An 18,108-nucleotide genomic window follows, 5' to 3' on the forward strand; every position below is an offset into this window, starting at 1 on the left:
GAAGAGAAGGAGAGAGTAGGAGATAGTTTAAGATTAAAAAATGTTATCAAGCTGGATGAACCAGGTGGCTGTTAAGAAACTCATGTTAGTGTTGGTTAGGGACAGGTAGGAAAGAAGCCCAGGTGGTGACTGGACTGGAAAAACACAATGATAGATCAGAAAAGGATCAGCATTTAGTGAAAACAATGCTGCAGAGCTGACCAGAGCTGCCAAACATTGTGGATAAATATACAGTTAGGGGGTTTTGTGAATAATTACCTTTGGATCTGTAGGTGCGTAGGAGGCTGTGGAGAGAAAAAAGTGAAACTAAGATGAAAATTGAGGAAAAGACTGATGGGTTCAGATCACAGAAACTGGGAGGTATGAGAAGACCTTAAAAAGCTGCTCTCAGGAGAGGAGAAGGAGTGCAAAAAAAGGAGGTGACTGAAATAAAACCCTTTTGTGCCAAGAAACTCTAAAAGCCTTTTGATCCAGAACACACAATGAAAATCTGCAGTTAAAGGCAGCTATGTAAGTAGTACAAATTGATAAGACATAATTCTTCAACACATTTTAAAGCAGAAGGAAATACGCATATACTCAAAATGCATGCTAACTTTGAGAAATGGAATGGTCATTCAAAGATGGTAAGAGAAAGAAAGGAAGTAGAAATGAGGTGTAATGGTTCTGATGCAGCCTGACATAAGTCACATCCAGGTTCCTGTTTTTGTCTAAGATTACCACATTTCAATACTTCCTCTAGATCTTCCTCTGGAGATTTTCCTACCGTGCTGTGACTCAGAGAGACAAAGCAACCAGAGTAAAGAGATCGTGATATCACACCAAGGTTCTCTACGTACTTAGATATATGAAGTCATTTTGATTTATGGAGTGAAACAATAGTAAAAAGAAAGAAATGGAATTGACAATGGAAATGTGTATAGCCCCACAGCTGACTCTCCCAACATCCCTGTGAGCATGGAGAGCTGGCAACGTTCCTGCAAGCCTCTTTTTTCCTGGATCTCAACTCTTCTTTGTCTTAAAAATGAAGATGGAGGAGAGAACAGAGATGAATAGTCATATCTCATTCCTTACCGGCATTTAAAAAAGAACAGTCATAGGGATGTAAAAGATTTTCCCAGGCAGAATTCGTGGGAAATGATTTTTAACAATGTGCAATCAGATATATTTCTTTTATTTGTGTAATGTACCACATAATGGTATATACTGTACGTATAGTATACGGTATGTGTACACAGATATACTGTTGCTTGTGTATGCTAAGGTGGAATCCAGAAATATGAACACTTTTGAAAATCAGGCCTGTAGATTTGAGCTGGCCGTTAGGGTGGGACACTGGGGGAAAATAGAATGACTGACTTGGTTGAAGGCACAGTTCTGCAGAAGGCTTGGTATCCAATTTCATGGGTCCCAATCCAGCATGCACATGGTCCTTAAAGCCTACTGTGACTGCATGCTGTTTCCAACTTTTGAATGCATAGGTTTATGTAAAACATACATTTGAGATGTGTCTTCATCTCCACTAATTAATATACAATCTGAAGAAAAGAAAACCAAAGGCATTATGTCCAGCTCCATTTTTGCAGAAAAAGGAATTGATCTTGATTGTAAGGTAAAGAAGTCTGATGACTCTTTGGCATAATGTTCTGGGATTGCTTGGACTGAGTGGCAAGTTAACATAATTTTGAGATTTCATCACACTTACTTTGTAAATAAGGATCAGTATCTTTGACAGAAAGAGGGGTCAGAATTTGGTGTTTGTTGGTATGCTTCTTTGGATATCATGGCAAACCTTGTAAGGGAAACATATTCGTCTAAGTGCTTCTGCATTTGAATAACACTAGAAGTTATGATTGCTCCCTACCTTGTCTAGTACAGATACTGAAGAAGAAAAACAATACAGTCCTTTGCCTCTGAGCTATGAGCTCTGAAGGAAAATAATAGGTATGCAGAACCACAAGCAGAAAGCACTTAGAAGTCATTGAGTATAGCCTTCTTTTCTCCCTGATCTAAATTTGTATGAAATTTTGTATAAGCTGCAGAAAAGCTGAGTAGCATAAACAATATTCTGAAGCCATATTTAGTAGTGTTTCTTCTCCGTGTCTCAACCTAAGGCTTAATTTTGAAGTCTCTCTGATGCACATTCTTACAACTCATTTGAATCACTTTTTTTATTTCCTCATTCGATTTGTCTGTAAATTAGAAGAAGAAAGTCTTACTACATCTGGCATGAAATATTTTGGTGAATGTAAAACATCAGCTGCAAAGTTTCTCATTTCTTCAAAGTGTTATAAACTGTTAAAAAATACTCTGTAGAAATTGAAAACCTATTACAGTCTCTACAAGTTGGAACTGGTCCATAATGCCTTGGGGCCTAAAAGACTTTGGATCACTATATGGTTATCCTAATTGTCCAACTCCATTCTTGATCTCCCTGTGAAAAAAGGAATAGACAATTCTTCATAAAAAGTAATAAAGTAGATGTATCAATCAGTTTCTTCCTGAAAGTGAAATTTCAAATAGAATGAGAAGAGGAGGGTGTTTTTGCAGTCTTTCAGTCCGTTAAGCAATTCCTCAAAGGTATATTAGTGTGTACAAGGTCACTCACTGAAACTGAGTGACCTCCATTTTCTTCCCTTCTGTAAATTCAGTTGTAAATGTAGTTTTGCTTTACTACAAAAAAAAGGAGAGACAACAGCATAAAAAAGAATAACATGAAGATGAAGACTGTGGCTTGGCAGTAACCACTAATGGTTTTTGTGCCTAATTACAGAAATGAAACAGACTAAAATCCTCCTTGAAAGACTCAACGGTGACTGGAAAACTAGCAAACATTTAGTCTATGAAAGACAGAAGGCCAAGCAGAACAAGATTAAAAGCCTTTTCATAAGAGTATTTTAAACAATTTGGTTTTACTCAGGTTTGGAGATTTTTTATTGGGTCTTTTAACTCATGCATCCAGTGAACATATTGAAAAAGGGCATTAATATTAAACAGGCAACAGCTGCGTTGAACTTGAGAGCCAAACGACTAATTTTCAGGAAATATGTGAGTAGCGTTACATTAACAGCCTCATTGAATGTTGTGGCTATATTTAGGGTAGTGAAAATATATCTAAATATATAGCTAGATTCATTTTTGTGTTTCAATAAATTTGGCTTTAAAACCTTTTTATAACGCTTAAGCTGTAATGCATTGAGAAACATGTTAACTAAATGGGCCTGTGCGGTGGTAACGTTAGTCCACAGCTCCTGTAATTGAAACACACTATATAACATGCTTTTAAAGATGGCATATGTCTTGTCTTAGACGTGTCCTGACTGTAAGATCTGATTCAAGCTGATTTCCAATGGGAGCCTTAGTCTCAGATGGATCACAGTTTTCAAACAAACCTCTTGTCCTCCCAAACAACTATGTGAATCTGACATATCTTTCATTATGTATAAACTCATAAAGAAATTGACATGTTGTTATGATAAATTCATTGATTAATGTGAAAGTTTGGCTGAAGATAAAATAAATATTTGAAAATGGTGTTGATTTTAAATACTTAATACTCCTGTCAACAGCCAACAAAAAAAAAGAGAAGACAAGACCAGAGGCAATACATGTGCAGATGAAAGAAGAGGAAGAGCAGCCACTCTCGGCCTTCACTCATGGCAGCAGGATGTCTGCTAAGTGCAGCTCTGAGCCCAGCAGCACAGGCTGCCAGAGCATCTTTTAAAATTCTTCTTTTTCAGACCCACTTGTTTTTGTAAGCCTTGGTGCTGACCGTCTGTACTGACACAGGCAGTGTTCTGGAAAGCAGACTTCCTTCTTGACACTAAAGGCTTACCATGCCCTGGTGCAGAGGCTTAGAGTTCATTATTTGTACAAAAGTAGCTGGAGAATTACAGGTACTGTCAGATATTTTTTCCTTTTGTCTCCATGGAAGTGAATGATGAATGGCTGAAGTGAACACAGAGCAAAAGATGTAAGAACATACATTCGCCTAAGATGTGATCATGCAAGAACTGCCCATTGACCTAAAAAGTAATTTTTTTATACAGAATGGTTGTGAAGGAAAGATTGAAACTGGATGTAGTACTTGCTAATCTATCTGAGTATGGAGAGAGACTGAAACAATGGCTCTGAGAAGTCAGCATTACGCATGCCAAACTTAAGCCAGTATCAATTCTTTTTTGATGGACAGAATAGAAAGTGAGAGAGAAAGGCTGGCAAACTGAAACCTCTCCTGTTGTTTCAAATTCAGTGAAGGCAGCTCAGCTGCAGGCTTTCCCTGGGGCTCAACCAGTAACTCCACCAACTGCTCTAGTCCATAAATCATATTTAGTCAGGCCCAATCTCTTTACTTCTTGCTGGTTTTACCTCCTCAGTGGCAGAGAGATTGACTCATGATACTGTTTATTTCACCACCAGCAGAAAGGTGTTTCCCCCTGCTCTACTTGCACATGCACTGTGGCTCTCCAGGCGTGGCAGCTGAGGCAAGGATGCAAAGGGGAATGGCCGATTGCATGCGAGGGCTTGGAAATGGAGGAGTAAAAAACACTGATCAATTTTTGAACAATTTCTCTGTCCCACTTCAAGCTGGAAGATTTGAGACTGTGCCATCCACTAGCCAGATTCAAATTTCACACAGGATAATTTCCCTGAGCTTTTCCTGTGGCTGTATTTTGATGTGAGGATTTCTGAGCTTTAGCAGCTCTTAATTCTAGTTCAAATATTTGCATGATACAACCCATGGAGAGGAAAGATCTCATTATTTTTTTTGTTGAAATTCCACATTTGGCAGAAGCTGTAGCAAATGAATTGTACAAAGCTGGAAAAGGGCACATCATCATTCTGACGTGCGGTTCACACATCTCTTATGTTAAAATGCCATTACTTCTCAAAAAGCTTTTGCTAGGCAAACAGATTTTGGAGGCTTTCTGAGTGGTTGACATGCAGTCTCACTGATGTCTGAAGCTTTCGGCTTCCAGATGTTTCCATAAGCAGACCTTCTAAACCCCCTGTGCTACCTTTAGCACTGTGCGAATCCAAGTGTGGCAAGAAAATAAGTCAGAAGAAGCAAGTGTTTGGGTACTAATCAGAAAAAAACATAGGTAAAGGATTTTAGCAGAATCAAGATTTCTTTATCTACTCCTGTTTTTAAGGTGATAAAACACTAAAATTGCAACAGATATAGTCCACGGCAGAGGCAAAGGGAAGTTGAATTAATCTCCAAACTCTTAGCAAAGACAGTTGATTCTCATTTGTGGGCTGTGAAAATGCCAGTTTTTATTATTTCCTAGGACTTAACAAACAGAAGGTGAGAGCAGAGGAAGGAAGGAAGACTAGTTTGTTTTTTTCTGAGATAGAAATTCATGTTTATCAGCTCCCTTTTTCTAAAGACTCATTGAGACAGCAAGAAAATTAAAACACCTTTGCTCTGCAGATTGGAGATAAATATCTTTTTTTTTTCCCATGGAGTAAGAAGGAAACATTTCACATCTCTATTTCTGGAGTTGCCTGGCTAATTTACTGTCTGTAAGCATAATAACACAGTTATGTACTGTCGTTCAGTGATATTATAATCTCTTCAAAAAAGATATGCAGGCAAATGAGCTCCATTGTTTCTACTGCAAATGCAAATCCAGAAATCTCCACAAAGACAGTAAAGTGATGTAAACCAAGGTGAACAAAAAAGTGTTGGGATCCCGCATATAATCAGATTGCTGCATCTCCTAATGCCCATGATACAGCCCCTGATTTCACAAAGCATGCCCAGATTAAAGACCCAGGATAACTGTGCTCCAAAATGGCTGTAAAGCAGGTAGGTAGGAAAAGCCTGTGAGCTCTGTAGCACTGCTAGATGCAAGAGGTATTCTAGCACCTGGGTGAGCTGGGGTGCCGGTGGGACAGGAGTAGACATAAATAAATTGGAGTTGAGAAGAGGCTTGGCTGAGAGGAACTTGTCCTTTGGCTTTTCTGCACCTTCACAGGAGCTAGCAGAGGAGCAATGTAACCAAGGACTGGTTTAGTCTGTGTGGTAAGCACATTTGCCGATACTGGAAAAGGGAGGTGCAAATTGTCACATCTTTGCCTCCCCAACCAGCAGTACTGCTCTTATCAGACAAGAAATCTCCCAGCCACAGCGCACCTTCTGGACCTGTGCTGATGATATTAGATTCCCCATGATTAAGGAACATGCTGTAGCCATGGGGCTCCGTAGGTCTTGTTGATGGTTGGACTTGATGTTGAAGGTCTTTTCCATCCTAAATTATATTTCTGTGATTCTATGACAAGCCGTGAAACCTGAAAGTTGGGAGATGTGGCTGGGCACATGCCAGGTCCTGTACTATAGCCCTGATGCTGAATGAGGGGTGATATTTAGGGTTTAATGTGTGTTAGACAAGCTCTGTGATTTTGTGGATGTGCGCTGCCCACAGTAGCAAGCACTTAATGCATCATTAGATTTTGCAATAATTGGCTATCATGAGCTCCTTTACAAGAGGAGAAGTGATTTTCTTGGCATCACATTTTGTGTAAGTGTGCCATTAGTCATGTGCCAGTGCCGCTGTATTTGACTTGTTTGTTGTCTGATGTTTCAAGTGAATCCTACTTAAGATTTATTCTTTAATTTTCACCACGCCAATGTAAAACATACAGTTTGAACATACCTTTTGCCATAAGGTTGGAAGAAAATGCATCTTGATGCAAAAAAGCTGTCGAGATTTGAAACTTCTCAATGACAAATGATAGAGACACCAAATACCTTGTTCCTGTATATCACTACTTCGACTGTGAAGTGCTTTTTATAAAACTCTGTGGGTTTCATTCTTGTCCCCAGAATACCCTTGGAACTGAAGCGTACAGTCCCAGCAGCGTTATTATGCTGACAAAAAAGATTTTAATTTTTAGACAGTTATAAAATATATGAATGCAGGCATAACGTCTTAATTGCATAATGTAATACCAGGAATAGCTTGCCAGTCATGTTAATCAGATCATCATTCACTCAAAATCCCAATCATCTGCAGTATCTCTTGTCTAAATGGAGGTCAGAAAAGACGCTGGTAGGTCAGTAATTAGTGCTGCTACTGAAAGCTGGTGCTCAGTGAATGGGACAGTAATTGGGAGTTGTATGAAATTTGAAATATTTTACATGAGTGGCTGGTACAATCTTGTGGTTTTTTTTTTTTCCTCGTGTTTCTATGAATTCTCATCCACTTGACTTTTTAATACTTTCTGATTTGAATGGTCCACAAACTAAAGGAAGAATTGTCTTCAAATCGTTAGCTCTTCAGTCTTTTTCAGTTAATGCAGACGATGTAAAGTCAGTGTTTTCAAATTAATCCGAAGTCTGTACAGCACTGCATCTGTTCCATTCAGTTATGTCCATTTAAAATAATTATAATAGAAATTCTGCCTTGCTGAGAAAGCTCCACACAGCTGGAGACCTCCTGTTAACCTGTATAAAACCAACAGGCAGCACATCTTTCTTGTTAGCAGTTCTGCATAGTGCTAGTATATTTCAAAGCACTTGGATTCCTAGAAATAACATCAGGAAGATCGAAAAGATGAATAAGAGTGTTGTGTACTTTTTTAGGAAAACTAATAAATTAAATAAGTGAATAATAATGACAGATCTAGCAGAATTGCTATTTTCATGAATAAAGATTGTCTAAATAACTATGCCTATCATTGGCAAGATTCTTATGAATGTTGTGAACATCAAGAACCACGTTAGGATAAAGATCTAAGAAAAAGCTGGTAGCTAAAACTGAGCTCATCAATAATTCAAAATAGTTCTGGGAAACACCATGTATTTATGGGAAAAGCCTTCCTGGAGTTGCGAGGCTGTACGGGTGTGATTGCTGCTCTGTGCCACGAGGTGTCAATGTTTTACCAAAATCAGCTTTGAAAATCCACTCTACGGGAAAATACACAAAAATTCATTTGCCTGGCATTTTAAGAACTGGGAAACATACACAGATAATTATATAGTTTCTAGCTGCATGAAGAACGTAGAAAATGGCAACCTGTCAAAGACTAAATAAGAAAGCGCTCCTTGACACCTATTAATCCCAGCAGGCTTTCAAGGTCTTCAGGCTGGTTTGTTTTCTCCTTCCTTCTAAAAAGGCATGCAGCGTGGCCATTTGATTCCTGTACTTTGTGGCCATTTGATTCCTGTACTTTGATATGTGGTAAGGGATTTTTTAATCAATTTTTTCTGTTTGTGAAGAGTAGGTGTGGCATTTGGAGCAGATCAGGTGCTGCTCCTCACAGGTGTGTGTCAGACCCACAACCACTGCAACTGCCCCTTGCTGCTTTGCTTGCTTTTGCTTTGCTGCCCTGTTACCTTCTGGACATGAGGGCTGGTGTTGATACACAGCAATTCCTAGGATACTGATCTGTTACAGGTAACAGTGCTGTTACAATACAACAGTACTACTATTAAGCATATGGGCTCAAGTGTTAATAAAACAGCTTTCTGCAAGAGCATCAGCCAAATAAGACTCCACGATTATTAATCCTTTTGGGAGATTTTCCAGGTAGATACCTAACTGGCAAAACATAGTTAAATTTATCAGAGAAAGCCTGTGGGGGTATTCATCATTTCTATAGGGCTTCTCTAGCGCAGTGCTGAGAGCTGGCTGCTCAGCCAGGATTTCCCCTCTGCTCTGAATAGGGACTACAAAGGAAGCTGTTCAGGCATTGCATTATTTTTTTCTATGCCGAAGGCAGCCAGAAACACTATTTCTAAAGGAGTTCATTGTGCAAAAGCCTTCAGAAAAGCTAGAGGATGAAAGAGAGAGGGAACAGGAGGGAGCAAACTGAGTTGGCATTTACTTGCAAGGCTGGAAGAAGCTCTGGGAAAAAGAATGCACCAAGAGAGTTGTAAGGCGTAGCACATGGGAGGCAGCACAGTGGGTGGGCAGGTATTTGTTGGAATTTTGTGCCCAGGTGCTTATGCCCTTGGAGAGGATACTTGAGTTTCTTAACATCAGATGTGTCTTTGAATGGTTGGGTAGGAAAGTTTGCTAGGTTAGCAGAAGCCTCTTGGTGCATAATGCAGGCATTTGCCGTTAGACAAAAGATGATTGAGTTCTGAGCCATGAAAGCCCAATACAGCCAACTTGTATATATCCATGTATTATGAATGTAGCAACTTAATGAAAAAAAAAATCTTTTATGCATTAAATTGTACCATTGACAACTGAAAATGGATGTTAAAGATAGTGAGTAAATCCTCCATTTTGCAGTCTGTCTTGGAAATTTCAGTGCACCTTCCAAAATTTCAAAACCATCAGAAATGTTCTTTCAAATTGGAATGAAGAATGCTGACAGAGCAGCATACAAAAAGCTTGCTGAAATTAATGATCTTAGTTGTTACATCTTCTGTAGATAAACAGTGACACACTCTGAAGAGCATACAGGTATTTGATAAAAGGAAATTTATCCAAAGGTTTTTGCAGGATTGCAGAAAGATGTTAGGGTGTGTGCTAATTATCAGTTGGGCCTGCCATAAGGAAAGGCTCTATTGCCTCAACTTTTCTTGTAAGTTTTAGCACTGGTGAGTTATAGATATGATATTTGAGCAGTCAGAGAGCAAAGCTCCTATCAGGGATCTTTTCTATAATTCAGTATAGATACTAAAAGTTAAAGTTGTAAGATAGCACATAGATTCTTTCCTGTTCTTCTTTTTTCACCAGTGAATGTACTAAACATACTCTTTGATCTTATGCACTGGGCAAACTAAACTTTGCATGATGTTTCCTACAGGGATGGCACCTCACAGAGCATGCTGACAGCAGCACCAGCAGTATGGTATCGTCTGTGTTATGTCCTGGAATCCCACCTGTTCTTGCTATTAGCCCACACATGTACACATCTTCTCTGGCAGGTTTAGTGTCCTTGGCTATTTCATTCTGCTTTTATTTATGCTTTCAGTAGTTTTCATTAGCTAGCATATATATACTAGTAAATATTATTGAAAATCAGTCTTCACAAAACCAATGTTAATAGTAATAACAGCTAAGTCTAATAAAGGCAGAGTATGACTCAAGTCATCGGGACAGGAGCTAATATAAGACATAGCTGAGCTGTGCTGAATCTTTTCTCCAGGCTACCAAAGATGCCTCTCACCTTTGCTAATGATTCCCCAAATGTGTGTTAATGATCTCTTTCCAGATCAAATGATCAGCCATGACTATTTCCCATTAGGTTAGTTGCTTTCTTTGTGAATAAATTGAACTTCAAACAAAATGGAAGATAATCAGTAGTAACGATTAATCTGTCTTCCACAAAAGAACTGCAAATGTCAAGTAATAGTTACAAGAATCACATCTCTTTCATTAAAAACAAAAAAAACAAAACAAAAAAAAAAACACCAAACTGGGAGCTTTCACTGTGTGCTTGACTTTTCTAGCCCTGGAGCATGCACAGCTTTATCCCTCCCTTTTGCCCCCGTGTGTCTCACATGGATGCTCAGCCACAGATGAGCCACCTCTGGTAGCCACGGTAGTGAGGATGAGTTGAGGACAGGTGAAGGGCCCCTGGCATTCACACAGCCACGCTGCCAGGGCTGCACGTCCTGCAGTGGATGGATAGGTTTTGGAGAGCATTCTGAGAGTGTGCTGCAGCCTTTCTGAAAATATTTTTCTGATGTTCAGAGTAGCGAGGCAAAGAAATGCTAATACTCATTTCAGGGCTTGACAATTTCATAAGAGTTTTCTGCATCTGCCAGATTTACAGTAGCTGCTCAGGAGCTACTTATGCAGGCACTGTTTGGTCCCTGAATACCTTCTAGGCAGTGTGTTATCATGTATTTCGTTTGTATAGCCTGCTTTTTACACAGGGGGTATTCAGTAGATTTGCTGAATACAGTCAAGCTGTCATACATCAAAGAAAGGGACAAATATAAAAGTACTATTTGTCTTTTCAGAGTCCTTCCAAGCTAAATAGGCTGGCTCTGGTAGCATGCAGTGACAACACTCAGTGCTTAGTCAGATTTTGCTCTTAAAATAGATATCCTTGTATAATTACCACTGACCACAGTCAGGGTGGCATGAGATATGATAACATCATGATGGTAATATCAGGGCAGTGAGAGTACCCAATTCTGCTGATATCTTGATTAAATACTAAAGAGCTGTTTGGGCACTGGGTGCAGGAACAAGAGGGATGCAAAATAACTTCCAACAGGTGGGAGAAAAAAAACCAACAGTATTCCAGGGAACTGCCCTGGCTATCAGACTTTGCGCTCACCAGACTTAACCTGCTTTTCCATCCCCAACCAGACTGTATTGCTTACATGGACAGGTGAGTCAAATCAAAGACTTGAATCTGTAGAAAAGATAAAGAAAAATTGAGGAGATCCCTGGGGATAATAATTATCAATAAAAAGAGGCTGCTTTGGAAGAACACTTAAAAAGCAGATATTTAGAGACCAAACTACTTTTTTTTCCTTTCCCACCACATCATTATGTTAATCAAAAGAGATGTAGATGATGTCTACCAACCTCTTACTAATATTCAGAGGCACTTAACTCCTATTTTTACCTTTGAAAATCTTCCTCCATGATAGCAAATAGATCTTCTTGAGCTCTATATGCTCTATATTTAAAAAAAAATAGTAATAACCACAAGGACACATTTTAATTTAACAGAAGGTCAGGATTGTCTTTGTTTCTCACAGCAACCATTGGGAATCCTAGAGGAAAATGGGTCAAATGAAAACATTTTATAGCAAAATAGTGGGCAGACTTATTTGTAGCAGAGTTTTTCCTGGAGGGTGACTTCATGGATGTTAAGATGAGCTGTGTTGTCCACAAAAATTTGCTTAAGATATTCTAATTTGGAAAAAAAAGAACAACAAACACAACAACATACTGGAGGAACAGTTGACCCTTTCTTTGTGGTAAGCAAAATGAGTAAAAGGAAAGGAACGAATTATTTCAATTCTGCATGACATTTTGGCCATGCATTTCCTAGAATCTTGTGCTAAAAACATTCAGATTTTCCTACTGAGGCACTGTCATAAAGATTAAGAACTCAACAGATAGTTAGAAATTATTTATGATACAGGTAACAGCAAAACATTGATCTAGGAACAAGTTTAGGCCTTTAACACCATCCCTGGTTAGCAGCATGTGAAAACCATACAGTTTTCTATTACTTTTCTTGCTGCTATTTGTTATTTCCGCACAGAAACATTTGTGAGAATCTATGATGCTCTGGAGAACTGTTGTATGGAATACAGGGAGCAGAGAAGATTTTTTAAGATCCTTATGGTCATTCCCCAAAGACAATCTGTTCTCTGCAAGCAGTAAGATAAATTTGGTAGTGAATGATGCTGACTTAGGGAAAGGGTGAAACAAAACAAACAGGCTTTAAATAAATCAGATTCTTGGACAGAAAATGAAGTAGGATTAAATTTAGAAATATTTTTGCCTCAGAAATCAAGGGGAAATCCCAAGTTTTCAGTGAAGTAAATTAAGATTGAGAAAATAATTTAACATTAGTTGAGAAGGGATTCATTGCAATCTATTGACTTCAATAACAAGAGTAAATGTTCCTCCTGGAAAGCTGACAGGTTGAATTTCAGGCCTTAGGTGTTATCTTTACAAGATCAGGATGATAAAACTCTTTTATTTCTAGCTACATGCATTACAAAATGAAGCCAAACATCACCCCTTCTCTCTGCTGATTCTGTTAAAAATAGATTGCAGACAAATGCAATACTGAAATTTTTTAATCACTTTTTTTGCTAAATGCTTCCTCAGTCCGTTCTGTCTCTGCTGTCCTCTGAAGACAAATCCTGATTACCACCGATAGACCTTTTTCTCTCTCCCTTTGGCAGGCCCTGGAGCCATCAAAGAGCCATGGAGATGGGGCAGCCCTCTATCATGGCGCCAGACATGGTGCCACAAGGCCCAGCCACGTCGCTGCTACTGGCCTCAGTGGCAGCAAGTGAGACCTTGGCTCTGCAGCTCTCATCCAGGCTCTCCTCACAGCCTATATCACAAACAGGCATGGTTTGTTCCACTCTGCATCACACTGTATATGATCCCAAGGTTATTTTCTAGGCATAATTTAGTGCAAACAGCGTGGTGTTCTGCTTTGACAAACAAACAGGAAAGAAGCAAGAGGTACCACCTGTTTAGCTTACCGTCAGCTATTTTTTGGAATGAACAATGGCTAAAAATATGTACCAAGAGGACTGACATAATATAATTTACTTTACTCTGCATTATAATATAAATTTCATGTTCTGTGACTCCAGCCACTGTATTTTATATCAGAATAGCTGATGATGCAAACCAGATTTCACTACTGCTGAGACCTTGCTCTCTGATCTTTCTTCCATTCATTTGGAAAAAAAGAAAAAAAAAACCACGGCAGTTTCCTTCCAAATTTCTTCCCCCAAAGCTTTTAAGAGATAAACATTACCCCCTTCCTTTATTGTAATGTAAACTTGAGCCCATAAAGTTTTGTTAAAAGAGTATAAATCTTTCCCCTCCAGAAGTTATCCGCCATGTTTCTTCTTATCCTTCGGATGACTGCAGTAATTTTTATACTATGCTGTCGAGAGTGTAATGTTAAGTGCTTCATTAATGATGATTTGTGCCATTGAAAAGTTTAAAATGGGCAGATCCTGGCAAGGGCCTGACATTATTTATTTTTGCTCTTTGTATTAAACTCTGCAAAGAACATTTTAAGAGCAGTTTTGCATCTACTTGGAGATGCTATAAGCAATATTTCACATGCCATTGCCTCAGAGACAGCATTAATCAGGAGAACAATAATAATGGGTGCACACATCGGTAATAAATATTTGCATTTATTGGTAATAAAAGGGATACATCTCACTGTTTGATAAGAAGGAAGTAAGCAGAGAGATGCTTGTCTGCATTTGCAAGTAATGATGATTCTAGAGATTTGCTGCCAGAAGAGTTAAGAAAGAATAATTGCACCTCAAGGACCCAGACCTTGCAGAGCATGGTACAGCAGGGCAGCAGGCAGAAAATGTCAGTGGGACAGGTTGGCCTCCCTGGAGTGCACTTCTTCAAAGGAAAATCACAGCATGCAGCTCACTCCGGGGATGGGGAGCGGTGAAGCAGCGCAGGAGGAAGGAAAGGATGACTGGATGTTGTGATGTGCTGGTAGGCCTGATGTGGACCTGCCCCTGGGCATGAGGCTGTCCAGCTGGGTATTGCTAGGAGTGCAGACCAGGGACAGAACTCACACTGAAATACAGCTGGGGTAACAACATAGTAACAACACAACTCAATGTCCCAGAACTCCAAGGCTTTGTTTTTTTAATAATCTATTTAAATAGGAACCTTTTCTATTTTTTTTCCACAATATTACATAGTATAACAGAGAATAGAAGCCCATTTGCTAAGCAAAATTCTTTCTGCTAAATACCAACGCTGGATGGAATAAATCGCACGTGTATTTGTTGCTTAACTGCAATTTTTGTTAAATGTACAAAAAATACGAAGTTTACTGGAAACAAACCTGGGAGAGATGTAATGTTTTTGACTACTTGATATGCGGACAGAGATTTTTCTGCAGCTTAAATTTCATATGACCTCACTTAAGCCCCAGGCATAGGCAATGTCAAATGCTTGGTAATCTCTTTTGTGTTCAGTGTTTAGTCTGTGTGAAGTGTTTACTTCACTCTGACTATGTTTCTCTAGTGGCAGCGTAGTGCATAAGTGTGTACGTTAGTAAACTGGGGAGTTGAGGCTGTTGTCTGTGAGCTCCAGGATGGCTTCTGTAAACACAGAATAAGATTAAGCTGCTTTTTAGGATCAAGAGAAAGGTTAAAAGCGCAGTGTCCCAAAAATCAGTTTTAGGAGCATTATTAACTATCCACACAGAAAAGTAAAGGAAAAGTCAAAGAAAGTATTAAAAAGCCTAAATACCTTGGAGAAATAAAATTGTTAATAAGGATTTTTCAAGGCCCTCTATGATTAGTGTTTCTTGGAATTCTGAGGGAACCGGAATTACAGTACAATGTATATAAAATGTTGTCAGGAAAATATTTATTTAGTCAGCATTAATTAAAACATATGATCTTTTTTGCTAGACTCAATTTTTCAGCAAATGTAGAATCAAATTCCAGCCTCACTGCATCATCTCACAGTTCTGTCATTCGTGGGTACCCCTGTACTGAAAAACTCCATCAATATATTTTATAGAGTGAGATTTTACAGAAATTACAGTTCCCACAATAGAAATAAAAACGCAAAGCCAGATGTATGGAGCCCTCACTGATTTCAATAGCAAGACTTGTGTTTATTTCTGTATGACTGGGAAATAAAAAAAAGCAACCAACCACAAACAGGCTAATGACAGCAGAATTATCCACTATCAGATTGGATTTCATTTTACGCTTATCCAACAACCATGATTTAATTTCTTGGCAGACAAGCAGAGCAGATGTGAAGATGCTGCAAAGGAGGCAGTGGCTCAGGAGGTGTGGAAGCCACAGAAGGGAAGAGGCAGGGTGAGGGCTCAGCCAGGAGTCCACTGTTGCCAGTGCCCCTTTTGATGGAGCTGTGTAGCTCCTCACTTCCCAGGCAGTGTGCAGCAGCCTGGAGTACTGCTGCTCCACGGGAGGACACAAAAGACAATAAAAGAAAGGAATGTGGTTAGTCAGCAGGAAGGAAAAAGCATTGAGAAGTAAGGATATTTTTGTGAGCAAAGGCACGTCAGGAGACAGGCCCACCTCAAGAGTTCTCTCAGCAGTGGCATGCCCAACAAATCTCATTAATCTGATGCATTGACATTTATACCCAGGATTAGAATGACCTTGTGTCTGCAACTGCAGTTTGTCTGCAGTGTTAACAATGGCAGAACTGATGCTCAGAAAAATCCCACAGTATTCATAGCAGCACAGATGTCATATATCCACTCCCAGTTAACAGCACAAGATATTAACAAGCTCAGTGATCACTTTAAAAAGCTTTGTAAAGCCTATATAAATCCACTTGCCTTTTGACTAATGAAACTGCCTTGTGGATTCATTCTCCTCTCCCATCTTCTCCACCTAAATGTAGGAGTTAGGAGTCTCATTTCCATTACAGATGCTGTTGGTGCATAAAAGGAGAAGGCCTGTAGAGAAAGCTCTGGATTAGGCGCACTCCCTGTGGAGTGCTGAAAACCCATTTCTGATAAAAATTTGAGTAGCTTTCCCTTTGCAAAGAATCATTATGCAAAATCATGCTTCAGCTTGTTCACAGGATACGAAGTCTGCATGTCAAACGTGTCTTTAGTGTGCTAAGAGAAGCTAAAACAATGCTGGAAAAAGGCTAAAGCATAGGACCCACTCGGGAAATAACAAAATCACAAATAGAGCTATGTGGAGCTTTTTACTCTAAGAAAGCACTGTTTTGAAATGTATCTGTAGATCAATGTAAATAATTATTCAGTATATGCTGAATTTCATAAGTAGTTTAGCATTTGAAACCTTTCCTTCTCACAAATTAATACACCAAACTGCAATTTTTTAAACCCTTTTTAGCTGGTTCATCTCCCACCATTAACTTTAATCTGTTTGCATATCTAAGATTGGCCACGCTGAGGGAATCTCATTTGTTATAATCTAATATTTTGGGGACCTAAGTAGATAATAAAAATCCTCATTAGGAAAACCCAGACTCATCTTGAAAAAAGGCTGAAATAAAGTTTCTATAAAGCATACAAAAAAACAAAAAACAAAAAAACCAACAAACAAACAACAACAAACCAAACAAAACAGGGTGCGTATCCCAAAGCAGGGAAACATTTCAGTGGAATTTAATTCCTTACTTGTATCACAGACTCAGCTATAAGTAATTAGTCCTTGCATGCAAAATTTCATCAGTTCCCCCCCTCAAAGGACTAAAGGCTAAATAAAACATCCTGATGCTTGTGTGCCTCTGTCACAGTCCTACATACACTTATGGACCACTAAATAAATACTCTGAAAAGAAAAGAAAAGAAAAGAAAAGAAAAGAAAAGAAAAGAAAAGAAAAGAAAAGAAAAGAAAAGAAAAGAAAAGAAAAGAAAAGAAAAGAAAAGAAAAGAAAAGAAAAGAAAAGAAAAGGTATAATCTCAAATTCAATTTTTCCTGGTTTTTACTTTGAGAGGAACACTGAAAAATATTTCTGTAGGGGGTTTCAAAAATATTTTTTTCCCTTCTTTTTTTTTTTCTTTTTTTTTTTAATCATGAATAAAATTCTTTCATTTTCACGGAACTATGAAAAGCAGAAGCTGGAGTTTTGTGTGCTTTGCTGTGGTTGGCACAGAACAGCAAAACATGCCCTTTATCTTGTGGAGCTGCTTTAAAGAAATAACTGTTTCCTCGCATGAAACTAGTCTGAAACTGCTTCACATTTGCAAATCCCATGATCCAGAAGATGTCGACAGCTCATTATATTGTGCAGGCTCCAAATCTAGGTCAGGACATGTTGAGTAAAGCTGTTCTATCAGATCTGTTTCTGTTACTCTGATGGAAAATGGAAGGAAAGACCAAATGATACTGGTGAGGTACTATTTTAAACATCACCGAGGGCTTAGAAACACAGAACTAAGGGGGCTTTTTGGCACCTACATTTTTTTGCAGTTGACATGTTGATGAAACATTGCTTTAAAATTTCTCTCTGCAGTCTGGAATCTGGGTGGCTCCACTGGTCCTTAAAGTAAGAAGGCTGACTGCTGGAAGGGTCACTGCCACACTGATGCTAGTATGAAAGTGACAGACAATACAGATTTTGGCTTATAACAAAAATTGGGCATAGTAACATCATGCCTGTCTTCAAAAGTCTGTCATTTGTCACCTTCGTGCAGAAATTATGTATCAGTCTTAAAAGTATGAAGGGTTTTTTTGTCCATACCAACAATTGGAACATTATCCCAAAGACTCTCTGCTCTGGAAACATGATAGAAGAGCAAGCAGCAAATGGGGAAAGTAACAAAAACTTGGGAAGTGGTAATGAAAACAAAGGTAAAAGTGTTGTTCTTATCAGAGAGAAAGAACTTGGAAAAACTGAGAAAGGTACTAAAGTGTGACACAGCTCTAAAAGCAGACAAATGCATATATATAGGTTGTACAAGGAAAAACTTTGGGAGCCA

Source organism: Meleagris gallopavo, chromosome 1 (assembly GCF_905368555.1).
Source record: "Meleagris gallopavo chromosome 1, MGAL_WU_HG_1.1, whole genome shotgun sequence".
Taxonomy (NCBI): Eukaryota; Metazoa; Chordata; class Aves; order Galliformes; family Phasianidae; genus Meleagris; species Meleagris gallopavo.